Source organism: Chiloscyllium plagiosum, unplaced genomic scaffold, assembly GCF_037043375.1.
Source record: "Chiloscyllium plagiosum isolate Xiang-an unplaced genomic scaffold, Cpla_swu_hap1 HiC_scaffold_29, whole genome shotgun sequence".
Lineage (NCBI taxonomy): Eukaryota > Metazoa > Chordata > Chondrichthyes > Orectolobiformes > Hemiscylliidae > Chiloscyllium > Chiloscyllium plagiosum.
The window spans coordinates 34,989,200-35,016,373 of record NW_028270167.1 but is presented as its reverse complement, the minus strand read 5'-3'; the positions used below and the strand labels follow the sequence as shown (position 1 = coordinate 35,016,373).

Here is a 27,174-nt window from a genome sequence, read left to right as displayed (position 1 = left end):
ATAAAAGGGTAAAGTGTGGTAGAAGCAGAGAGGTATAGGGTGGGAATTCCAAAGCTTGGGCCAAGATAACTGAAGATATAACCAGCAAATGCCAAGCAATTATGGTTAGAAATACACAAAAGGGCCAGATATCTTTTGAAGGCTATGAAGCTGGAGATTATAGAGATGGGTGAAAATACGACCAAGAGAACAAGGGTTTCATATCTAATTCTTTTGCTCTATTTTATTTAACTTGATTAACCTTTTGGATAATGCACTGGGACATTTTTCAACATGAAAAGCACTTCATGAAATTAAAACTCTTCCCTTAACAGGACACAAGATCAGATCCTTTCTGTCATTATGGGAATGATTAAAAGTATGCATATGTTTATATCATTTCAAGCAAAAGATCCTTTTCCTGTTCTCATTGGTCACATATATGCAACAACTAAATTTAAACACCAAATAATCTTGGCATTTAAGGTACCAAATACATGAATAATTTTCTTATTCTTTCATGGGATATCAGGATCATTGCCCATTCCAAATTGCCTGAGAAGATGGCAATAAAACTGTCTTCTTGAACTGCTGCAGTTCAGGTAGTGAAGGTACATCTGCAGTGAACTTGGAGAGATAGTTACAGGATTTTGATGCAAAGTCAGTGAAGAAATGTAGATATTGTCTCAAGTCGAGAAGTGTGTGCCTCGGTGGGGAATGCTGTTCCTGTGTATCCTTTTTCTAATTAATGAGATGTGGTCATTGCTTATTCAGCCACCATTCAATGCCCATTTCGAATTGCTCTAAAGAAGGTGATGGTGAGGTAAACCCACAATACTGTTAGGATGGGAATTCTAGGATTTTCTATCAACAACACTACAGGAACAGCAATATATTTCCATGTCGGGATGGTACGTGATTCGGAGAGGAACTTACAGGTGGTGGTGTTCCCATGTATCTGATGCCTTTGTCCTTCTATGCAATAGTGTGGACAGGGTGTTTAAAGATCATTGGTGAGTTACTACAGTGTATCTTGTAGATGGTGCACACTGCCGACACTGTGCTCTAGTGTTGAAAGGTACTGAAGGGGTTGCCGATCAAGTCGGCTTCTTTGTTCTGGATGGTGTCAAGCATCTCAAGCAAACTGCATCCTTCCAGGCCAGTGGAGAGGATTTCATCACACTCTTGACCTGTGCCTTGTAGAATTATGTAAATTGTATCCATTCCTGTCCCTCCCTTTACAATGGTTCTTGGACTTCAGCACTTTTATGTACAACAAGATCACAAAGACATAGCACAACTTGTATATTAAACTAAATCTCCTAATTCCCTAATACAAAACCCCTATTCTGGTCTAAACAACACAACACCTTGATTGGTTTGCCCAGTTTAAGTCTCTCTATAATTGAATTTGACTCCCATATTACATCACCAGGGTGAAGTAAAAGGAAAATTTCTATCTCAAAACCAGAGGCAAAACACAATTTCCTGCTCTTAAGTTTCTGTCCAAACCATTATGTACTCCCCCTGGATTTGATTGTTATCTGTGGGAAACCTTAACTTTCAGCCCCAAAACTCCTCAGATTTAGCTGATAACTTACAATCCATTGTTGCCTGGTCCTTCTAGTGAGAACTGTAGGTTCACAAGCTAGCTTTACCAGTATTGACCCACCTTCATTACTGCAGACCCCTCTCAACAATACTACTAGGATTTGGCTGGAACATTTATAATCTCCAACATGGCTAGTCAGCCCAGCATTGACAGCAGGCCTGAGTCAGACTGGTTTTGAACCTTCTTCCAAATGCAGCTTCAGTTCCACGTCTTTTTATAATGACTCATATTAAACATAACACAACCACATTAAATCCTTTCCTGTTGTTCAGGATGTCTTAGAGCTAACCATCCTTGATGTACATGACAACCACCTGACGAAGGAGCAGTGCTCCGAAAGCTAATGCTTCTAAATAAACTATTGGACTATAACCTGGTGTTGTTTGAATTTTAACTTCCTTGATGTATATCACGCAGTTCAACCAGGTATGATCAGTTAAACAATGCAGTCCTTTTCCATGAACAAACTTCTAGACAATGTGATCAGTTCGCAGTGGTTCTAAGTAGCTCTCCTGCTGTTTGGAGATGATGTGGCCACAGACCCTAGCCCTTAGGCAGAGAGAGGTTCAATTTATCAATTCCCTCTTCAATGGGAATTCATAGAACAATGGCCAGGTTCCAGTACTGTTATGTTAGGTGATCAAGCTCTTGACTGCAAAAGGCAATGGCAGGTAACAGCATTTCCCTGCATTATTGTCCCATGATCGCAGTCAGGACATGTTCAATCCCTCATTCTGAGTGAGCCACTGTCTGAATGTAACCTCTGTGTATTGTTCTGAGGGTTGGTTTTATTTGTAGCACTATATGCTTGAGTTTTGAAGTTTTTTTCATATCTTATAGAGTCCAGTTGGAGGGTTTCAATCCTATATCGAGTGGACGAGCATTGAGGAAATAGAAGGCAAGTTATTCACCAAAGCATGTTTAGCCTCTGAACTGTCCTTGTAGCCATGGTACTTAAAGTACATGGCCTCTTCAGTTTCTACTCAGTGGTAGCCACTAGGATGTTATAGACCAACAGGTTTATTTGAAAGCACTAGCTTTCGGAGCGCTGCTCCTTCATCAGATGGTTGTGAAGAATGTGATTATTGTCCACAACCACCTGATGAATGAGCAGCGCTCCGAAAGCTAGTGCTTCCAAATAAACCTGTTGGGCCATAACCTGGTGTTGTGAGATTTTTAACTTTGTACACCCCAGTTCAACAGTGGCACCTCCAAATCACGACGAGGATGTTGATAGTGCAGAGTCAATGATGGTAATGCAGTTCAACAGCAAGGAATAATGGTTCCATTCTGTATTGTTGGAAATGGTCATTGCCTAATGTTTGTATGGCACACACGTGACTTGCCACCTGTCAGCCCCAGCCTGGGTGTTGTCCAGATCTTATTGCAGATGGACTGTCAGTGGTTACACTAAGGCTATCAGAACAGTGGAGGGCTATCAGAACATTGTCAGTCTCCTTCCCATACCACATGTATATCAGCCTTAAACATAAGCTCCCCCTTTTGTTTGAATCATTGTTTAATAATACCTTCTCCGCCCCTCACCTACCTACCATTCGCGGTGGGTTGGTACTTGGGCGGGGTCAGATGAAGTAGGCGGGGCTCTCTGGGGACGTGGGCGGGACCACGTGCGCAATGGGCGGGGATCACCGGTGGTTGGCTTGACGAGGGCGTGCGGTAGATTCCAAAATGTAGGCGGGGCCCATCATGCAGCTGACCTTGTCAGGCTATGGGCGGGGCTCCTCACGCCGTCAGCCCGACGGAGCTGTGGGCGGGACTCCCAGGGCAGTTGCGGTAAGGCAGCCGGGACTGTGGGCGGGGCTTCCCGAGCGGTGAGCTGAACTCTCACGTAGTTAGCCTGGCAGGGCTGTGGGCGGGGCTCTCGGGCGGTGGGCGTCGCTCCCAGGCGGTGGGCGGGGCTCCCACGCTGGGGGGCCCGGCGGGGCTGCAAGTGCGGGGCTTCTGCGCAATTAGCCGGGCGGGGCTCCCCATGCGTTTAGCTTGTCGGAGCTGTAAGTGCGGGGCTTCTGCGCAATTAGCCGGGCGGGGCTCCCCATGCGTTTAGCCTGTCGGGGCTCCCCATGCGTTTAGCCTGTCGGGGCTGTGGGCGGGGCTCCCCATGCGGTTAGCCTGGCGGGGCTGTGGGCGGGGCTCCCTATGCGGTAAGCCTGGCGGGGCTGTGGGCGGGGCTCGGCTGGGTGTGGGCGGGGCTCCCAGTGCGGTTAGCCTTGCGGGTCTGTGGGCGGGGCTCCCTATCCGTTTAGCCTGGAGTGGCTGTGGGCGGGGCTCCCTATGCGGTTAGCCTGGCGGGGGCTGTGGGCGGGGCTCGGCTTGGAGTGGGCGGGGCTCCCCGTGCGGTTAGCCAGGCGGGGGCTGTGGGCGGCGCGCGCAGCCAGAGTGTGGTTGGTGAGTGCGAGCCGCGAGCTCCCTCAGTCCGGGCGAGAGAGTGAGGGAGGTCGGACAGGGCCGAGCCGCTCATTACTCGCCTTGTTGAAGCGGCGCAAGAGGGACCGATCCTTTCTGGTGATTTCCATGGAGCGGGTGTATCGCAGTCGGTGTCTCCGGGATGTGGAGTTACGCGGCGGTCTGTGTGGGCAGCAGCTGTGGTGAGAGGTAAAGAGACGGTTCGGGGGCTGGGGTTCTGGCCTCGGAGCTGGGTCTAAACGGCGGGGCCAGGAGAGGCCTCCTCTCGCCTGGCTTCACATCCAGCTTTTAGGCCACAGCTCGGGGAGGAGCTCGTAATAATATATCGTTTACTTTTCCCTTCTCTCCTTACCGTTGTCCGGGCTTCTTTTAAATAAGTGCCCGCTTTTCTGCCCCCCCGGGACTTCTCTCCTGATTCAGTTTGGAGCCCGAGGTTTTGTTTTGGATTCATCTGCTCGGGCGTCTTTGCCGAGCTAACAACAAAAGCCAGCTCCCAAATCCAGAGGGAGAGGAGGGATGACTGGCAAGAGTACAAGACTGCAGAGCTCAGACCACAGAGCAGGCTGCCTCAGTGTGTGTGTGAGAGAGAGAAAAACAAGGGGAGGGGAGGAGAGCCATGCAATTCAGCAGGAGAGGGAGAGAAAGAACCAGAAAAACACGGAGACAAAGGGGCTGATAGGGGAAAAAAAAACAAGGGGCTGAAACACGAAAAAGAGACATGGAAGCAGAAATGCATTTAAAAACTAATAGGAAATTTGAAGCAGGGAGAGGGGAGAACTGGATTCAGTCAAATGGGCTGTTGGGGGAAGGAGGGGAAGTCACAGGGGGGTTAGAGATGTCGAACTCAAGGGGAGAGTGTGAAACTTAGGGTGGGCAGTGCAAGACAGAGAGGCTGGCAGGCTGGAAAAACAATGCTGAGACTGGCATGGAACTGACAGGGCTAGAGGAAAACAAGACTATGACAGAAAGTGACATGTAGGGTTGTGGAGTGGGGGTTGTTTTGGGGGTGGGGGGGGTAAGAAAATGAAAAGAGATGGACAAAGGCAGCGAGCTGAGAGAACAGTTCAGGGACCCAGTCAGAATGTAAGGGTACTGTTGACAGAAATTAGCTAGATGGCATGCCAAACCTTGTCGGCAGCCTTTGGGAATGTAGGCGCAACCCAGGCTCCAAGCATTTGAGGGATGGTTGTAAAGAGCTATCGTGGGATTAGGTTACAGCCTGATAAAAGCACTCCATCTTCAGCCTCTCTATTAAAAAGCTTCTTGGAGCAATGTTCCTTTTGCTGCAGCCTGGGTTGACCAGATACTGTAGTTAGTTTTACTTTAGCTGTGTTTGTGTTGAGGGAGAGCTAAAGAATTTTTCTTTATCTGTGTTCTTGGAGCATTGTTTTACTGGGGAGGAGAGGAGAATCGTTACTTTGCTAAAACTGTTTAATCAATGTCTTCAATAATTTCAAGAAATGATTTTTTCTGTGTGAAAGGTTCCAGAGTTGTAACTGTAAAGAATTGTGTGGAATATCTGATAATTGAATATCACAGTTAAACCAATTGGATGCAATGGACACCCTGATCTTGACTCTTGAATTTTTAAATTTGCAAATGGTTTTGAAGATGCAATTTTATTTAAACTGTTAAACTCCCCTAAAATATGAGTATCCGGACTCTTGCTCTTTTGCCTGTGACCCTAAAATTCAACTAACTCCCAAAACCCAACGAGAAATATGTGTACTGTATTCTGATTTTTGGGGACCTAAAGGTTTGCAAGCATTTTTAATTTTTTTACAACCTACTATAATGTTCCTGATCTTGGAACATGTATGAATAAATGAAGAATATGGCACGTTTATGCACCTGCAGACATACTTTGCAAAGGTGCAAGCTTTGCTAGCTCTGTTGTAAGATTATCTTTTACTCTGCCAGCCTATTAATCTTGGGTATGTTTTAGGCGTGCTATTTTGTACAAATTGTAAGTGGTTATAGCTTAGGTTGATCTACTGCACTCATGTTGGCTGCACAGTCTTTAAGGTTATATGGTGCACTGGAGTTCCCAGCAGATAAAGGATTGGACATGTTTTACACTTGTGTTTGTAGAGAAGTCTTGATCATGTTTTAATTGTGCATTAGAATTTGGTGAAATGAAAATTCACTAGTGGCTCATATATTCAGCACAGAATTTTATCTGCTCTGGTAAGGTGGACAATGGAATAAGTCAGATATCTAAGCAGATGCTTGCTTGAAATCTGCAAATGAAATTTTTCTAATTTTTGAATTAGTTTGTTTACTTTTGGGATTTAAGTGCACTGTTACTTTTTTTTGTGAATCTGCATTTCTTTGGTCTGAATTTTTAAAATGCCAGATAACATCTGCAAAATCCCTATGCATTCACCTTTGGGGCTGTGAGAATGCTGCTGCTGTGTGTCGCACTAGCTGCAAAATGCTCCAACTTGATAGTGCTGAGCGCAAACCCATTGATGAATCTATAAACATTTTGTACTAACCTTGATTGTGGTGCTTAAACTTAGTTTTCATTTAGTTTACTCCCCCTGGAGAAAGTGAGGACTGCAGATGCTGGAGATCAGAGCTGAAAATGTGTTGCTGGAAAAGCGCAGCAGGTCAGGCAGCATCCAGGGAACAGGAGAATCGACATTTCGGGCATAAGCCCTGAAGAAGGGCTTATGCCCGAAACGTCGATTCTCCTGTTCCCTGGATGCTGCCTGACCTGCTGCGCTTTTCCAGCAACACATTTTTAGCTTTACTCCCCCTGAAAAACTGTCCTTGATATTTGGGTCAGATGTGGACCTCTATAATTACTGCCCTGAAGTTGATCTTTTTCACAGATGTGAGTGTTTGGGGAAAATTGTTTTATGTTTTCATATTTTCTATTACTCCACATAGCTTTGTTCCTTTTTAAATAAAATTGCTGCTATTTCTAGTTACGAATACATAGGTGGGGAAAATCAGAAGACTTTGTTATTTTTGCTAAAGACATTTTTTTTTAAAGTTTATCAAAATCTTCCAAGCCTGATTCTTCTTTTTTCTCCACAGACAGGAATAATGTTTACTGCACAATTCTCCTTTGCATTCTTTGAAATCGTTTTTTTCATTTTCCATTTGTCAATGAGACGACTTTTCAAGTGTTGAAAAACAAAATGGTTATTTGAGATGCCCACAGAGCTTTACATTGATGGAACAGATAAAAATAACTTTGACGAGTTCAATTCTTGACTTGAGTCGAGTGTTTCACTGTTTTGTATTTATTGGAATAATTGGTTGGTAGTACAGTTTAATATAAGTTATAATATGAGTAATAGTATTGGTCTCGTTCCATTTTTTTCAACAACTAGCAAACCATATCAAGCACCACGTCTCTTTGCTGTTTGTAGTGGGCAGTTTGTAGTAAACTGAAAAAACCTTAGTTGTGTGATTGTTCTTCCAAATGTGGGCTGTGACTGGAAGGAGCTTTTTGGGCTGTATGATAGTAGGCTGAAGTAGTAGTTGGAGTAATTTGAGATCGCAAACTTTTAAATTGTAATAGCTTTAGGTGTGTTATTTCCTCTAAGTGTATTAGTATCAGTGCATTAGCAACACAAAGGAGGCAAAATCAGTTAAAAGGATTGACAGTGTCACATTAGCTTCCTGAGAAAATAACCTGGTAAAGAGATGGGATTGGTCCATGAGAAGAACTGTTCTGCTTAAGAGTGTCCTGTGATTCTTCTGTTGTTAGGCCCTATTCAGTCACGATATCCTCACTGTTTGGCTTTTATTGTAAGGAAATAGGAGTACAGGAATTCTTGCTACACTGTACGTGGCTTTGGTGAGACCACATCTGGAATACTGTCTACAGTTTAAGTAAGAATATCTTTACCTTAGAGCGGATACAGCAAGGGTTCCCTAATTGATCCCTGTTATGAGAGTGTTGTCTAATGGTAACGGGAGAGTGGGTTTCTTGTGAACTTAAATTCCAGGTTAATATGCGGTTTACACAAGTTGGATTTGATGACCTCCTGCAGCTGAACAGACAAGAGATGTTGGATGCCTGCTGGTTTTTAGGTATCGACATCCTATTCTAGCAACTCCACTTCTATGTGCCAGTCTATTCCTTTGGTTTATCTTTTACAATGTGGTAATTAGGATGATGTGTTTAGCAAATATTTACAGCTGCTGCTGTCATAACTATAGGGCAGCACACCTGGCTAGTAAAAGAAAGTGTAAAAAAATGTTGTGTTTAGTAGAAATTTTGAAACAAAATCATTTTTAAAAAAAAATAATAGTGGGAGGCAGGTCAATTTGTTTACAGGAAATTATTCTTTGTTATGAATGTTCTTACTAGCTAGGCCTTTTGGCCAGGATTTATATTTATTTGCACCTTGGTGGTTGTGCATCATGTTAAACTGTTACATCTCAACAACTTAATTTCGTCAATCAAATTTTGATGAAGATTGCCACTACAAAGGAATCTGTGACTGTGGAGCAGGGAATTTTGAGTCAGTTGATTGGAGACTCGAGATAGGGAGAGATCTTTAAAAAAACTGGGCAGTATCTGGGCCGGACAGTGCAACGAGAATTAAACTTTCAAGTTTAAAGATGCAGCCTCATCTGAGTATTTCTGACATTTTTATTTAATTGTAAATTTATAGCATCTGCAGAATCTTGCTTTCAAATAGGGGAAAATGAGCTTGGTGAGCTGGTTGATGGCTGACTGTGGAGTAGGGACTGTTGCTGTATTGGGCTAAGTTCAGTAGTACTTAGTATGCCTTCTTTGCACACCAGCAAAAGCAAAGTAATGTTTCCAGGCTTTTCTCAACTGATGGATTGCACAGTATGTTTTGTACTGGAAATCGTTATTCATCTGGTAACAGTGATACATTATGTTACTCAAAAGTAATCCGGGAAAAAGAGTTTGACAGTTTAAGAATTTGAGTTTAGTTCAAAATAGCATTTGGAAATAAGAATCTAGGATCACTAAAAATACCATGACGATAGTAGATTATAATTAAAAGTCAAATTGTTTCATGAATACTGTCCAGAGAAATAAATGTATTGACCTGTTCTGGTCAGGCCTCTGTGACTCCAGGCTCGCACCAGTTCTCAGCAGTCATTGAGGCAGCTCGTTCCATACCCGTACCACCCTCTGTGTGAAAATGTTGCCCCATAGGTCTCTTTTATATCTTTCTGCTCTCACCCTAAACCTATGCCCTCTAGTACTGGACTCCCTGACTCCAGGGAAAGACTGCCTATTTACCCTATCCATGCCCCTCATAATTTTGTAAATCTCTATAACGTCTCCTGGATTATTATCAGAAGGTACACAGTCAGTTGTATTAATTTTTTTTTACAGAATAATCAACACTGGTGGACCATAAATGCCTGCCTTTCCGGAGGCAACCACATTCTGAGAATGAATAACATTTCTCTTGGTAGCTGGATTTGGCGAATCCAACTTTTAACTTCTGTCAGTTATGAGTGTATTGTATATTGGGAGCTGGCAAGGGCTTGGATGTGAAAACAGATAGGGTTTGTTAGCATTAAAGTTACAAATCTTCCCTGGAAGACAGGTATGATTTTTACAGTAAATTAGTTGGTCTGCTGTGCCAGTTTAAGGAGTCACATGGACCATTCAGGAATCCACAGCTTTCCCAGAGGAAGTCAAAAATTATAATCCTTGTAATGTTTCTTTTCATGAAGGGATTAGTTGACGAAGGTAATTTTTAAAAATCCCCGAACAGTTAAAGAGAAATTGCTTTATTGAAAATATCCATATGTCACTTTACAATGGAAGGGAACAACTTCTTTAAAGTTTCTTAATAATCCTTTTGGGCTTCACAAAATTATTTTTAAACAAGAACTTTGAATGTTTTTACCACCTTCTGATACTATGAATTCTAGATCCGAACAATTCTGCATCAAAAGTATGATTTTCCTCATATTGTCATTGCCTTTTATGCCAGCCCCCTTAAATTGGTGCCTCATTGAGATCTTTCTACTATTGGCAACAGTTTTTACCTTCTGATTTTGAACCCCTCTACCAAATCTTGTCCAACATTCTCTTCCAAGGAAGGAAGTGCCAGTTACTCCAGTCTGTTCATATCATTAATTCCCCATCCCAGAATCGTTTTTTGTAGCCTTCACATTGTCCTAAAGTATGAACATCTTCAATTGGACCCACCACTCAGGGTGAGGCTGAATCAGTGCTTTATGTAGGTTTGCCATAATTCCCTTTTGTACTCTAGTCCCTCCTGATTTTATTGACCACATTCTCAATCTATTTTACCATCTTCAGTGATTTGTTTGCATCTGCATACAGGTCCCATTGCTCATGCTTCTGCTTTTAGAAATATTCTTTTTATTTTAAAGTGTTCACCCCAACCCACCCCTCACCCATTCTTCCTTATCAATACTGTGTATAGTTGTTCAGACTAGGTATCCAGACCTAGTAAACAAGATGAAACTTTTGGCACTTCCAGTCTGAGTTTAATTCATGTTAATGAATGAGTCTAGTGTGTTAACCCACTGTTGCACCCAGGAAATAATATCTGTAATGAGAGCTGCAGAATAAAATGTAATTAGAATGATAGTGCAACATTGAGGTTCTCTACAGAAGGTCCATGACAAGACATTAGGTACATTTTTCACAGTTCAGCCTTCTCTGTAGTAATAGTCCTAACTTCTGTATTTCACTCCTTTTGAAGACCTGGTAATGCTCTGTTGTAAATAATCTCCAGAAGCCAGTAACATGATACTATTCTGTTGAAGGGCTGTTGTCACTGGGATTATTTGTGCTGTCTGTTTGCCATGGATACCATGTTTGCATTAAACTTAAATCTTAAATATGGGAATTTAGAATACATAGAAAATAATCAATTAAGAGGTAGCATGTATTACAGATCCATCGAGAGTTACAGGACAGTTTACTCACTACTTTATTTTTCCTCTATCAAACAACAGTTGTGGTCTGGGGTTACCTACTGTTTCTGGAAACTAAGATAATCCTTTCCACCTGCTTTGGAATCGCACACATTCCGTTTCTGAAGTCCTGTTTGCAGGTTTCTGCAATTAGAACATGCACCTATTGTGTCATCAGAGTGCATGGAAACCTGTGAAGGAAGGACTGTAGAAGATGTCACAGTGGATTGATAACTTTGACAGGGAGGAAAAAGTGAGGGGTTCTCTGTCTGTAATCGACACAAAATCAAATTGCTGGAAAAACCCAGCAGGTCTGGCAGCATCTGTGGAGAGAAAGCAGAATTGCTGTTTTGGAGTGACCATGCTTCAGAACTGATTGTAGCTGTGAAAAGGATGGCAGTTTCCTAAATGAGGGGTTGGGGGAGCAATCAACAAGCTTTCCGTTGTACTTATGATGTCCTTAGAGGAGATGAGGTGTATCTTGTTTCTGGGCATATTAAATTACCTAGCCGCAATAAGAGGAAAATCCGATGATCTGATCTGACAGCCTGCAAGACTTTTCTTCATCCATTTCAGTTAGTAGGTGGAGGATTGTATCCAAATATAGTTTGTCCAATGTGATTTTGTGTGGTTGAAACAATAAGCAGAAGCGATCTTCATTGCTGTTATGTTGAGCTGGATTTGAAACCAAGATCAACTTTCTGATCTCATGGAATAATCACACTGTTCTAATCTGTGTAATTGTTGCTGACTGATTCTAGTGCAGCACTATATAAGTAGGAATTGTAATGGATTATTATTTGAAATCCGTGACTGTATGACAGGAATTGTTTAAAAACTTGGGTTAGTTATAGCTGTGTTAAGTTCATTTGTTAAAATGAGTGATTATTTTGAAGATTGATTTGCTTCACATTTTAATTGGAGTGCGGTGGCAATTGGGGCAGCCTGATAGCTCCGTGGTTAGCACTGCTGCCTCACAGCGCCAGGGACGTGGGTTCAAATCCAGTCTCTGGTAACTGTGCAAACTCCATTCTCCCTGGGTCTGCATGAGTTTCTACTGGGTGCTTTGATTTCCTCCCTCAGTCCAACGATGTGCAAGTTGGTGAATTGCCATGCTAAATTGTCTATAGAGTGTTCAGTGATGTGTGGGTTAGTTCCATTAGTCAGGGGTAAATGTAAGAGAATGGGTCTGGGTGGGTTACTCTTTGGAGGGTTGGTGTGGACTTGTTGGGCCAAAGGGCCTGTTTTCACACTGTAGGGATTCTATAATTATTCAAGTGTTATGTTTTTAAGAGATCTTTGTTTTCCTCTGCCATGTTCACAGTCCAAAACCATTGATTGAAGCAACTAATATTTTGAAAGCATTTGTTCTTCAATTATTCTTTGATTAAGGTCTTTGCATTGGGAGCTTGGTTTGCTTAACAGAATGATCGGATCAAGAGGGTTCCCTTACTGTAGGGTTCACCTATTCAAAGTGTGTTCTTACCCCCCACCCCCAGTTAAACTGGAATAACATTGACGCTGGCTGGTTAGGCTCAGTCATGCGAGTCAACGCAAGTACCTTCAGTTTTGACACTAATTGGTACTAATTTGATTGCCTTTCACAGAATCCTGTGGAACACCAGTAGCCAATAGAAACTTATGGGATAACCTCCAGTAATTATGATCATGTATTTATGTAATAAGCTAAAGCTTCTAATTCATGGCTTTTCTGTGGCTAGGATTTCTAACCCTTCAGAATTGCACTGGCATTTCCAGGAATAACTTTTTCTGATCACTGCTGGCATTCTTAAGATACTCCTTAAAGAAGTAATATAGGTCAATCTAGATTGGTAACAATATTACCAGTGGCCATAAAAGCTTGGTAAAGAATGCATGTCACAAAGCTGTGTCGTTAGTCTGCACAACCTCTTCTGGAAGTATTTTACTTGTCTGTCATCAAGATAGCAGCATCACCAGGCCTGTGAGTTTTGAAAGAAGGCTGCATGTTTTTCACAGTTCAGGTGGCAATAATTAGTGTAATTCTTTCGCGTTTGGACTTTCAATGGGAGACTTCGACCACTGGTCATGTTTATTGCACGTGCATCAACTACTGTTCCCTGATATCTGTCTAACTGGCTATGGCTCACTACTGAGGTGTTCTATCACGCAGAATTTAAAAAGTTCACAGACCTGGTGGCCAATTCTGTAGACGTTTTGCAGCTAATATGCATAGCTAATATGTCTAAAGATGTGGCGGTTAGATGGATTGGCGTGCTAAATTATCCATAGTGTCCAGGGATGTGTAGGCTAGGTGGATTAGCTATGGGAAATGCAGGATTACAGGGATAGGATAGGGGGAATGGGTCTTCAGGGAGGTGGTGGGGCCTCAATGGGCCAAATGGTCTGCTTCCACAGTCCAGGGATTCTATGATTCTAAGATGGCATGAGTAAAATCTGATTGTAATTATCCCTCTTGTGTAAACCCATATTTTACAGAATAGAAACTTGAGTTGTTCTGCCATCTGACTATATTATTTTTCCCCAATTGTTCTCACTCTATACCAAGGGTAACCCAATCAGATATTCCCAAATTATTTTGTTGGCTTCTGCTTGGTTGAGTCAAACAGTAGGGACATTGTGATTGGCTTGAGTGATTTGTTTTTGGTTATGAAGAGGATTTTCGCTTGAGGTTTTTTTCCTGATCACATACAAAGCCGTTCTTGGAAATGCGCAGGCGTGGTCATCAGGCTAGAACAAGCTTATTGATGTTTGCTGTTTAAGTCAATGTGGAACTACCATTGGCAAAATGTCAACAGCTTTGGTAGAAGTGAGGAGACCATTTGGAAGAAAAGTAGAATTCTAAGGGAAAAAAACCTTAAAAGTCAGACCAGTAACGTCACAAATAGCCATAATAGAGCCCTATGAACAGATAGTTTAGTCAGTGATTTTCAGGGAGCTCCTGGAAAGTGAATGAAATACTGTACAAAAAACATCTCTTGCAAAAAGAAACGGAACAATTCCAAGAATACGTAATACATTTACGAAATAATTGATTACATACCACTTTAGGTTTTTTAAAGTTCTGGATTTTTTATTTGACATTACCAATAGGAACTATAACTTGATGAACAAGAATAACAAAATGATAGCACATCTGTATTTTCTCAATATGCATGTGGCATCAATGGACCTGTAGATCATTGAATGTCACAATAACAAACATGCACCTTGTGCAAATCAAAACACCACGCTCAATATGTTAAGAGTTACAGACTCCTTTGATTTGCATTGAGCAAATCAATGGGGCTTTGGTATGAGTGTTGTAAATATTTGTGCCTTGGCATCACTTGATGCTTTCTCGACTATTGTTTTTTTTATCCTTCCAAAATTCCAAATGTGAGCTATATAACAGGGGGGTGAGCCTGTCATTGCTGATGAGCAATTTCAGGTGATGAGCTGAAAATAGCAAGATCTATATTGAAATCTACCTATCTATAAGTTTAACTATAATGAAATTATAGTATAACTGTTTCTCTTCGTCCATTCTCTAAAGGATGAATTCTGATTTGGCTAGATCATCCTCAACATCAGATTCTAATGGAAGTTTTAAGAAACCAGACTTGGGGTCTGAGTTCTGGAAGCCATTGGAGTATTTATTGGGTAATACTATGTTGTTGAAACGCAAGTTGTCTTGAGTCACAAACTTAAGAATTGAACAATTGATATTAGGAAATGCCAAGCAGAGGCTAGGGATTCTGTGGTGAATAACTTCCTTTCTTCACAATGCCCTGTCCACAATCTGCAATATATAATTCAAGAAAGTGATGGAATGCACTTCACCAGCCTAAATGAGAGCAGCTCCAACAACATTAAAGCTTTACACCACTCAAAGCAAAGCAGCCAATTTAATTTGTACACCATCCACCACCTTAAACTTACACTTATCTTACTGCCGACATATAACGTTAGCACTGTGTGATATCTACAAAATTCGCAGCAAAAACTCATCAAGGCTCCTTTGCTAGTATATCTCAAACCCAGCAGAGCATGCCAACAGTTTCAACTTCCCCTTAAAGCTAAATGTCATCCTGATTTTGAACTATATTGCCATCTCTTTAAAGTAGTTGGATCAAAATCCTAGAACGCCCTTCTAATCACATTGTGGTTGTCCCTATGCACCAAGGACAGGAGCAATTCAAGAAGGCAGTTCACCATCTTTTTATCTAGGGTAGCTAGAGATGGCAATGATTGTGGGCCTAGCGAGCGATGCCCATATTCTGTAAACAAATTTTTAAGTATTTAACTATTAATGTTTCTGCTCTTTTGGGTAACATCAAATATCACAAAACAGAATGAGGAAGGTGAGAGGACACTATGGCTTCAGAGGGTTATGGTTTAAGCAGCCTGTCACTTAATCAAAGTCTTTGGGTAGACAGCTGAGCCTGGAGGTGAGAAACTGTTTATTTTGAATTGCAAAGGTTTATAACAGGAAGTGCTGCTTTGTCAGCTGGCTTTGTGCGAAACTTCATCTTATTCAGTAGTTTTTTATTGGTTTGTGTCTGGTGTCTGATCCACTATCAGTGTTTAACCCTTCCACATCAGTGGCTCAGATCCAGAGGATCTCACAGCTACTACCAATCTCAATCCCTGGAAAGTATACTACTTTCACTCTGGTGCTTCACAGATTTGTTGGGAAACATGCATATACAGTACAACCTCGATTATTCGAACATCATTTCTCCAAATTTCGGATCATCCGAACAAGATCTCAAGGTCCCGTTAAAACGGCATTAGGCAGCTCACCATTCAGTTATCAGCTAAAAAGCATTATGGTGTACGATGCTGGATAGCCGAGGCATGTTTGATAACAGGCACTCAACTTACCGTTTGTTTACGATCAGATCAGTTATCCGAACAGAATACTCCCTCGATTATCTGAACGAGATAGGCGGGTTGTACTCTAGTGCATAGCATTTCATCACTTTGCTAAAACATGTCAAGAAATTTTCACAATAAATTAATTACACTTTGAAATACAGCGATTGTTGTGAACCTGAAGGAATTCTGTATATACAGCCTAATTTTATTTTAGCAGGCCCACCTTGGCTCTATTCCCTGGTTTCCTTTTTCATCGCTGCTTCCTCCATCTCTATATGGTTGCAGTGACGTTGCATTAACAGAAGACTTAGAGGCAGTGCAAAGGAGAAGGAAAAGGGAAGGAAGAGGAGAATATGAAATGGGAATTGGAAGTGGGAGAAGTTATGGTTTATATGCAGTAGTCCCAGAGGACCTTAGGTCAGCTGTCTCCTATCCAGCCAACCGAACTGACCAGTTCATCTTCACAAGTATAAGAAATAGGAGCAGAAGTCGGCCACTTAACCCCCTTCCCGGCTAACCAATAAAGTCATGGGTGATCTGTTCAGGAGTTTAATGGCCTTCCACCACTTTTGACTCTGCTGAAGATGAAAACTCTATCTAACCCAGTCTTGAATATGATCTGTGACCTAGCCTCTACTGTTTGCTGGGAAACAGAACTCCAAAGATAACAGCCCACAGAGAAAAAAAATCCTCCTCAACTCTGTCTAAAATGGGAGACACCTTATTCTGAAACTGTGTCCTTCAGTTCTGGAATTCTTGAAGGGAAAATGTTCTCTCAGTATCCATCTTGTTGAGCACCCCGAGAATCTTATTTTTCATATGGTTATCTGTCAGTCTCCTAATCGCTAATGAATATCAGCGCAAACTGCTCAACTTGTCTTTTAAGGCAACCTCTTTATCCTAGGAAGCAGCCTACTGAACTTTTCCTGAGTTGATTTCAATACAATTACATCTCCTCTTAACTCCAGATCTGTGCACAGCTCTCCAGATGGGATTTTAACTATAACAAGACTTCCCTACTTTTAGACTTCAACCCCTTTTATTAACGGTAAGCATTACATTTGCCCATCTGATTATTTGCTTACTTACAAGATAGCTATTCAAATGCCTGAGGATATCCAAAAACCTCTATACCACCACATGAACCACCTCTCTCCACATTTTTCTTTTTCTTCTCTCTCCCCCCCCCCCCCCCCCCCCCTCTCAAAAAAAAAGTGGCCAACCTCATGTTTTCCTACATGATGGAAAATTTGGTGCAGTCTTACTCCAGTTTCAGGAGCACTGAATTGAATTGAATCATTTTATTCAGATGTATTGTCCAAACTGATGGATTTGAATTGTTATCTGGGTGACCTGTACATCTGGGCATGTCTGCAGTACCCTTACCGCTATTTTACATCTATACTGAACTGGACTCAAAGGAAAATGCCATTCTTCTAATAGGTGGTGTGTGGAATGTCTGGCAAAATCCATACTAATCAGTGGCACAGCCTTCTGATATTGAAGCCTAAGTATGTTGGACCCCTTAAGCCCATTGTCTAGGGGGTGGGGTTTCTTGATTTGTTTTTATTGTGGTAAGGGTTCTTTCAGCAAGACACGAACAAGCTCTTGTGGCCTCATGGAGACGACCACCTTTCATAATTGACACCCAGTGGATATGAGATAACAACAGGAAATCAGTATTCACCAAACAGAAATCTCTCACTAACAACTATGTTGGTGATGCCATCTTGTAATAACCTTTAGTCTTGCATTTCAATGTAGTGTGTAATCTGTTTGTTTTAACTGAGTTGGCACTTCAGTTAAGATAGCAGATAAAAGAATGTCATAAGAACATGTGCTTGCATTGGTGGCAGTAGTTTCTGAACATCAGGTGTTCTTTGTTTATAGTTCTGTGTCTCTGTTGTGCAGCTTTCCTCTGTTTCTGTAGATCAGCATTAATGTCAGATGTTTGAATTGCTAGGATCATTTGTGTTTGGTTTATTTGCTGATAAAAGGAATGGGACAGCTCATTTTAGTCTATGTTTAAGGTAAGATACAGTAATTTACCCAGAGAGCTTAACATTTTGTAATCAATGTCTTGAGCTAGTCCTGAAAAACGTGGAAAGGACTTTCTCTCTTGAGGGAAAATCTAGAACACTTCTTTCCTCAAAGGCTCATGGTTTTTGAAATGCTCAAAGGGCAGTGGAAGCAGTGATTGAATATTTTTAAGGCAGGCTATATCAGTTCTTGATAAGTGACCAGATGATTATTGTTGTGAATTGGTGGGAATGTGGAGACAGCAGGCTTGAGGAGCTGAGTGGACTACCACTCCTAGTTCGTGTATTTTTTGGAATGAGTGTCTCGCAACACTCACTTGGATAAAGAGTTTCAACTCCCTCTTTCAGGAAGTGGGATGTCATGTAACCTTAAATTGTAGGAAGACTAGAAACTGAAGTGAGATCAACAGAAACTAAAAACAGCTGCTCCCAGTTGGGCCAATCTAGTGATCACATGTCTCCCTTTACTGTGTCCCCATGAAGTGGCTTTCCTCTGCTTTTGTTATTTCAGCATTAATGTCCAAGATGTCAGAATTGCAAGGATTTTTTGTGTTTGATTTCTTAGCTGTCCCATCTCTCTTTTTCAGCATTCTTTGCTTCCCTATTCCTGTTAAGGGGATGCAGTTGATTTGCCCAAGTGTCTGTCCATGTAGTTGAGTAACTGACTGTTTGGAGTAGTTTGAAAGATACATGATTCATGAAGGTAAAATTAGCAATCATGCACTCCCAGTGTGGAATTTTGTGGAAACTGAGCACAAAAATAGTTCCAATGCTGGAAATGTCAGTTTTTTACTATTGCAAAGTAAGGCTCAAAACAACAAATTGATGGCTGAGTAAATCCTACATAGTTAACTAATACATTAGCATGTTTATATTATGATTTGGAGGTGCTGGTGTTGGACTGGGGTGTACAAGTTTAAAAATCACACAACACCAGGTTATAGTCCAACAGGTTTATGTGGAATCACTCGCTTTCAGAGCGCAGCTCCTTCATGAGGTGGTTGTGGAGTATAAGATCTTATATTCCTCAACCACCTGATGAAGGAGCAGCGCTGTAAAAGCTAGTGCTTCCACATAAACCTGTTGGACTATAACCTGGTGTTAGGTGATTTTTAACCATGTTTATGTTAACTTCTTTTTCTGAGGACCCTGTCATTCTTTGATACCTTTAACCAAGTAACTATTCTTCTTGTGTGCCCTGTACTGCAAAAGCTAGCAAGTGGTTTTAAAATTAATTCTGTAAGTATGTGCATGCTCTCCAGTAGAGAAATCAAGGTTGTAAGACCAGTTGTAGTACTGCCACTCTCCTGGTTGAGCTCAGCAGACAGCATAGGCTTGGGCAGTCGAAATTGCAAGTACATGGCTTGAGCTCAGGTGGGTTACATACATTGAACTTTTTGAGGTGACTTTCCAATTTCGCTCAGACCCTTGTGATACAGTGGTAATGTTCTCACCTCTGGAGTAGGAGGCATGGATTCAATTCATGCCTGCTCCAGAGATACATAATAACACCTGCACAGGTTAATTAGAAAATATCTAACCTTCCAGTTTTGTCCATTTTACATCAGGATTGGAAGAATCTTCTGACACAGCGGTAACATCCTTACCTCTGGGCCAGGCGGTTCAGGGTCAAGTTCCACATGCCCTTGTCGTTATCTGACAGATTGATTTAAATATATGTGCATCAGAACTGCATAATGGAGAATAATGTATCCATTTCACAACCCACCCAAATTTTCATTTTTGCTAGATGAAATGTCAGGAGGCCTACAAATCTGGGAAGTTATCTGCTCTTAATTTAATCTTCAAGCATGCGCTGTTAGCATGAATTCTTCCATGGTGGGAGTGTAAAGGAAAAAGATTTCCAATGTTTTTCCTGTTTTGTTCAATTAAATGCTGTGGGCTGGATTTTTGGAAAGAGTTGTTGCCTCATGTATAAATCTAAAATTAGGACACTAATTAGAACCATTAGTTTAAACAATTTGAACCGCATGCAAGTAGTAGGAATGTATATTTAAAATTCTTAGTTTAATTGCACTTTAGTTTGCACCTATGCAGCTTTCAAAGATTAATACTAAAGACTAAAACATTCCCTGGGTCAAATGATATCTTAAGCTGTCTTTACCTCGGATTTATTTTAAAAGCTGTTAATCAACACCGAATTAACTGCATATTGTATAATCCTATTCCACGTATTTAGTACTCAATAGCAATTTTATATTTACTAAACTTGAGCCTTGTTTAAGGCTGCTTAACTAAATACTTGTGATAGAGGACTATTGCATGAAAAATAATTCTCATCCACTTTATTATTTGAACCTGAATCATGTCATGGTTCATCATGTACCAGTGCAATATAATGGAGAACTGTGTGTGGTATATAGAAACAGAATAAATGGTGGAGCAACAAACTATCTACCAGCCAACTCCTATATTCCTACATTCCATGAATAGGTGCTGTAGTTTTAGGCTTTTATCTTTAGCCACAATCTCTATATTCTTGTCCTAATTCCTACATGAATCTTTTTACTGTATTTTAGGTATTATTCAGTTCACAAGTAAAATTGGCTTTTGTCACTTTGGAGTTAATGTATTTACACATGTTGTGCTAACATTCCAATTCATATCCGCAGTCCGCAGACATGTCCTAGTTCATTCCCTTTTACTACTCTTCAATTTTACTACATTATGTCAACCATGTTTGGGAAATGCGAATCTAGGGCTTGCTGTCAGGACCCACTTGAAGCCCTGCAATTGACTGGTATGAGGGGACAGGAGATCAGCATGTTGACAAAAATTTTCATTTTGCTCGACATCTAGTCCAAGAAAGTTCAAGTCTAATTTTTGTGACCCATTGGTAACAGGACAGCCAAAGGAACGTAAGAATACCGTAGATTTTCATTCAAGTTGCTTGTCGTAGTGTCTTCAGAAGTTAGTCTTGTCACGAGCAGTTCAGGAGAAAATCTTTAGGAAAGTTAAAAGAATATTTCAAAAAGCCAATTGGTGAATAGGTTTGTTTATGTTTGAGTTGGGGTGAAAAGGTGGCGTTACTGATGGCAGAAGTTTTGAGGCAAAAAGGGGGTCAAATGGCAAAATACCCTGGAATATATGCAACTAGAGGTGACAGTTCTTTTATGTATAACTGCAATTTTTGTACCATGCACAAAGCTCCCTTGTGTTGCTTTCCACCACTGTCTCTATTGTTTCTTAGTGCCAAGTTGTCCTGCTGTGTGCCACTATCTGTTGCGAACCATATTCAGCTTCCCACACTCTCTTCCTCGAGATGTCAGTGAGTGGAGACTTTCATACCCCCATCTGGGCTGTTTTTGAACCTCAATCTGAGAGGTGAAAGGGCAGTGTCAAACCAACTGTTTCCAGTCCCATTAAATATTCTTGGTTACAATTACGTTTTTTTTAAACTTTGACTCAAGTCTGGCTTTAGCTAATCCTTACTGACATTGATCGTATTAAAAAAGGCAGCTGGGTACAGAATGCCAGTGTTTGTAAGGCTTTTGGAGCCGAGCAGTCTGTTTGAAATTGGGAGGAAATGAAAAAATAAGGGGAAGAGAGAGAGGGAACTGTTCAAGTCTCCTGACATTGCATCAAACAGACCATGTGGAACCGAGATTATTAAACTCACTGGGAGGAAATAAAGGGGGAAGGAAAAAAACCACATGAACAATCCTCTCCAAGGGGGATAGAGCCTGTCAGAGTCAGGCTAAGTCCTCACCAGGCTTCTGAGATTGTAGTGTGTCACATGCAGCACAATTTAACAGCAAATGGGTATTAGATTTTTAAAGAAAAAAAACTTGTGCATGGGTCTTTTTTACAATAAATCTGATTTGTTTATGAACAAGTTCATCTGAAGGGTGTCAAGTGACAGGTAATACACACTTGGCTATCTTGGTTCTTGTAGTTTTGTTTTGTAACACTTTGTGGGAAAAGCAATTACTAAATGAAGCTAATACCAGTTTTTCAAAAAAGAATAGCCTGAGGAAAAGGGAAGTTGGTTTAGTGTGTTTGTCTCTACAAACATTTTAGTGGCCTGAGGCGCTTGAAGATTAGAAGCATGCCTTTAGTTTGAATGTTACTTGTTTTTAACTTGTTTGTTCTATGCTATGATATATGCAAGTTAGTGGGATTTTTAGAGGCTTTGTGGAACGAATGTGTTAAGTTTGGTGAGAATTGCTTGTGCTATAAAAGTCTGATAGAGCTGCAATTTAATACAACTGCAGTGTAATATAACACTCTGGTCTTTTCTTTCTCCATACATTCCTGCTGTTGGATGAGGGTCCTTACTGTGCCTCCTACTCCAATTTGTGTTCTCCAGAGACCTGAACTGTTTGCCTCTCTGTCTTGCCTTCCTACCAAATTGTCAGTCAAGTGGCGTGAAGGCCTTGCTGTTGTTACGTTGCTTCCACCCCAACCACTTCTTCAACCTTAGTGGTATTCTGTTGTTGAGACTTGTAATCTGATAGAAACCTGGAAAGGTTCGAGGCATAGAAAAAGGCTATTTGACCAATTGTCTCCTATCCAGTTGAAAAAGAGCTATCCAGACTTGTGTTGTCTTTAAGTACATGATACATGCATACATACGTGGACACACAGACACATACAAAACAGTTAGCAATCCTACCAATTACTTTAAATTTAGGCCTACTGGCTGTTTACCTCTAAACAGAAATAAGTCCTCCTGTCCTCGCTATCTAGACTGTCCCTTTGATAAATTCCTTTGATTAAATCTCCCCTTGGCCTCCTCTGCTCGAAAGAAAACAACCCCAGCTTCTTCAGTCTTTAACCTTAAAATGTTTCCATTCCTGGTGACATTGCACAAATGGGTTGAGAAGAGTTTAAAACAATTAAATTCTCCTCGTAAATGGTCTAACCAGTATTGTACACAATCATGCATAACTTTCTTGCTGTTCATGTTTCAGTCTGGGCAATAAAAGAAAGTATCTCTTAAGTTCTGCCCTATACTTGGCCTATTCTGCTACCTTAAGGGATTTGTTCTTCAAATGTTCTCCAAGTCCAACTCATTTTTTTTGAGTTCCCTTGTTTCTACCTTAATAGATTAAGGTCAATTAGTTAATCCTTAACCTTGGATTCTATTTGACTTTTCGGCCCACTTGATCAGACCTGGTGTTTTCCTGCGTGTGAAACTTTTTCTTTAGTTTTTTTTTAAGATAAACACTAGAGTAGCAAGGGACCCAGTACTGAGCCGTGTGGAACACCTCTCGAAACAGTCCTCCAGTCACAAAAACACCCAGCAACTGTAAACCTTTGGTGGCTGAAAGTGGGTTGATCTTGGATTCAACATGCCACTTTCCCTCTGATCCCATGAACTTTACATTTTCAGACCATTTTGTCACAAAGGATCTTGTCAGAAACTTTGCTAAAATCTATGTTGATTACATCAAAAGTGGTATCCTCAACAACCCTGCTTGTTTCTTCCTCAAAAACGTCCATGATATCAGTCAAATATGTCCTTCCCATAACAAATCCATGCCTTTATAACCATTTTCACAATTTGTCAAATTCTCATCCACTAATTTGGAAGTTACTAATGTTTGCCTGATTGGCTTTAATTGCTCCAATTTTAAAGGGTACATTGTCAGCAGTACTCCATCACCACACCTTCCACCATTAAGAATCAAAAACTGATTTTGAGAGCATCTGCCTTTTCTTCCTTTTTGTTTTAATTTCTAATGGAAAGGTCCTCGTTGCTTTTTTTTTGTGAATACATTGTGATTCCCACATCAAGCATAACAATGGCTGTCATAAGATGGTGCAGCTTGCCCTTGCTTCAGTTATGCTGCACATATCAATACACTGTTTACTGTGAACTGACATCCCTGGGTGAATGTGTACTCGCTGAGGCCAGATGTCTTGCTGAATGTTTAAGTGCATTTGTGGCTGAATAAACACAGCTACTGCAGAACAGATCCTGCTGGGATTTCTATGCAATGAAGTTGAAGGGAATTGCACACTAGAATTTTGTACCACGTTTATATAGTCTTTTCCATTGGATGCAATTCCACACGACTGTTGGTTTTTCAGTGTTTCAGAATTTATCTGGTTTTCTCTGCAGTGCAGATTTACACATCAGGAGCCAGTATTGTGTCTGGGTAACAACTGTGGTTAGACTTCAGCAGTGAACATTCCCACTGGATTGAAGGTGAGGGCATGAGGTGAAAGTATACAAAGGCTTCAGTTAGAAAAATCGTATTGTTATTCTGTTTATTATTAATTCAGCCAAAAACTCAGCCAGAATAATTAACTGCCCAGTGGCAAGTAGTAACAACTTGTTGATTTTTGCCTCTTGGAGTACGTTGCACTTCTCTATTATTGAGCTGTCTTTGAAGACCACAGTGGACTTGGTGACACCACCTGTTTTTTTTTAAAATACATTAGTTGGGCTAAACCAGAGGATATCAAACAGGGGAAGTTGAGACAAAAATTTGACTTGGTTGGAGGGTGAATTATAAAAGCCTGGATGAGGAGAAGGGTTTTGAGGTTTTTAAAAACAGGATACAGCTGGCTGCCCCTTTTGAGCCTAGAGGAACTTCTGGCACCTTTTGACTGGCTAACCAGGGGTAAGTCCCCAGGGTTTGGCAGGCAGTCCATTGGAGTTCCTCAGATGTTCTGCGATGTACTGGGAGGCAACTACTGCAGGTCGTAGGGGAATGCATAGTGAGTGGAACGATGCTTCTTTCTTGGTGCAGGGCTGTCATTGCTTTCTTGCCAAAGAGAGGAGAACTCCATTTGTTAAAGAGTTGGTTCAGTCTTCATTCTCAGCATGGACGATAAAATCCTTGCCAGGACACACACTTCTTGCTTCAGCACAGTTCTGGACTGCAGGAGTCGCCCAGAGCGGTCCTAAACCATCCTGGGTTGGAGCATTCACAACAACATTCACCTGACTTGGGATGTGACCCATTATTCCCAAAGGGTTGGTATGTCAAGTGACTTTCTCTCCCTTGGTCAGGAAAAGGCATTCAGCAGGATGGGTCACAATTATCTGCTTGGCATTTTGCGTGTTTTTGGTTTCAGACAGCACTTTGTTACCCAGATCCAACTTCCCTACACTGCAGAGTGTCTGTTGAAGATTAACAGGTAACTGATGGCACCCTGCACTTCAGGAGGGGGTGCATCAAGGCTGCCCCCTATGCAACCAGTTGTATGCTCTGTATGGAGCCATTCTGCACCTACTGGAGAAGGAGCTGTCAGATCTGGCTTGGTGCAGACTGGGGCTTCGGGTGGTCCTTTCTACTTCTGCCAATGACATGTTCCGCACTCACGTTTTTGGCTGGCAGGGGAACTCTGGTGCTTCACATGTACTCATTTCTGGCAACCGCCCCGTGGCTCAATACTTCAACTCCCCCTCCCATTCCACCAAGGACATGCAGGTCCTTGGACTCCTCCATCGCCAGACCATAGCAACACGACGGCTGGAGGAGGAGTGCCTCATTGTCCGCCTAGGAACCCTCCAACCACAAGGGATGAACTCAGATTTCTCCAGTTTCCTCATTTCCCCTCCCCCCACCTTGTCTCAGTCCCAACCCTCGAACTCAGCACCACCTTCCTAACCTGCAATCTTCTTCCTGACCTCTCCGCCCCCACCCTTACTCCGGCCTATCACCCTCACCTTAACCTCTTTCCACCTATCGCATTTCCAACGCCCCTCCCCCAAGTCCCTCCTCCCTACCTTTTATCTTAGCCTGCTTGGCACACTCTCCTCATTCCTGAAGAAGGGCTCATGCCCAAAATGTCAATTCTCCTGCTCCTTGGATGCTGCCTGACCTGCGCTTTTCTAGCAATACATGTTCAGCTCTGATCTCCAGCATCTGCAGTCCTCACTTTCTCCTGCAGGAGTTGGGAGGTCATGTTGCGGCTGTGCAGGACATTGGTTAGGCCACTGTTGGAATATTGCGCGAAATTCTGGTCTCCTTCCTGTCGGAAAGATGTTGTGAAACTTGAAAGGGTTCAGAAAAGATTTACCAGGATGTTGCCAGGGTTGGAGGATCTGAGCTACAGGGAGAGGCTGAACAGGCTGGGGATCTTTTCCCTGGAGTGTCGGAGGCTGAGGGGTGACCTTAGAGGTTTACACAATTGAGGGGCATGGATAGGATAAATAGGCAAAGTCTTTTCCCTGGGGTCAGGGAGTCCCGAACTAGAGGGCATAGGTTTAGGGTGAGAGGGGAAAGATATAAAAGAGACCTAAGGGACAACCTTTTCACGCAGAGGGTGGTACGTGAATGGAATGAGCTGCCAGTGGATGTGGTGGAGGCTGGTACAATTGCAACATTTAAGAGGCATTTGGATTGGTATATGAATAGGAAGGGTTTGGAGGGATATGGGCTGGGTGCTGGCAGGTGGGACTAGATTGGGTTGGAATATCTGGTTGGCATGGACGAGTTGGACTGAAGGGTCTGTTTCCATGCTGTACATCTCCATAACTCTAAGTAACAATACCTGATATTTGAAATAACATCTTTGCATTTGTAGGTTCATATCAAGTTCTGATTAGTAATTGATGGTGGAATTTAGAATTCTCTTTACTGCAGATAGTTCTCCTATAATGCAGTAATTGCATTCTCGTGTGATGATGTGTTATAGAAAATCACGCAATAGAAATAATGGGGCCTATGGGAAAAACTGGGGTTTTCCCAAAAATATCAGTAAAAATCAAAACAAATCCGTAGTTAGCCTAACACAAATCATAGCCTGGTCTAAGTAAATTTTTAAATCCTATTTCAATAATATAACACAGTAAATTTACACTTTCAGGGGGTTTGAGTCTGTTGAGTTACAATACAGAGCTGTATTAAAACAATTGAGGGTTGTCATCAGTGTCATTATTACTTTTAAAAACACTCCTAAAAGTCACTGAGTGCAGCACTGTTCCTTTCAGTATGCTGTTCGCTTAAAACAAAACTGGACCTAAAATTCCAGTACAGCACTGTACCATTCATGAAGCTCTTCTCCAGAAAGCGCGTGAACCGACTGACCACATGATTTCGACAGAGTCCAGTCCTCTGTGCACCGCAACACCTAATACCAGACATGGAATCATGTAATAACCAACTTTATGAAAGAAAGTTGTCCACAATTCACAAATCATGTTACAACCAAATCGCATTTATAGAAGAACTGCCTGTATTAAGGTCAGCAATATAGAGCAGTCAGCTTGGCTGACCTGGGAGCACTGTTGTCTGAAAATTCTGGATTCAGTCCCTATCCTAGAACTTTGCATTTAATTTAAGCCACTGTTCTGCATGATGCAATAATAGAGATGGCATTTCTCAGTAGAGATACGGTCGTATATTCCTGTTCACATAGATGCTTGTGATTCCATGG

General features: G+C 41.6%; 1 protein-coding gene across 4 annotated transcripts in view; it reads left to right on the top strand.

The window, feature by feature from the left end:
* Positions 1 to 27,174, top strand: part of cdon (cell adhesion associated, oncogene regulated) — a 160,885-nt gene that overhangs the window by 51,142 nt on the left and 82,569 nt on the right. Inside the window, exon 2 of one of the 4 annotated variants that reach the window (XM_087976486.1) lies at positions 2,432 to 2,489. The exons of 1 other annotated variant lie outside the window; for it this stretch is intronic. The gene's annotated coding sequence lies outside the window, so the exon portion shown is untranslated. Of the gene's footprint in view, positions 1 to 2,431; positions 2,490 to 4,040; positions 4,205 to 27,174 lie in introns of those variants that run through there. 2 more of the 4 variants (XM_043676883.2, XM_043676884.2) reach the window with 2 other exon arrangements.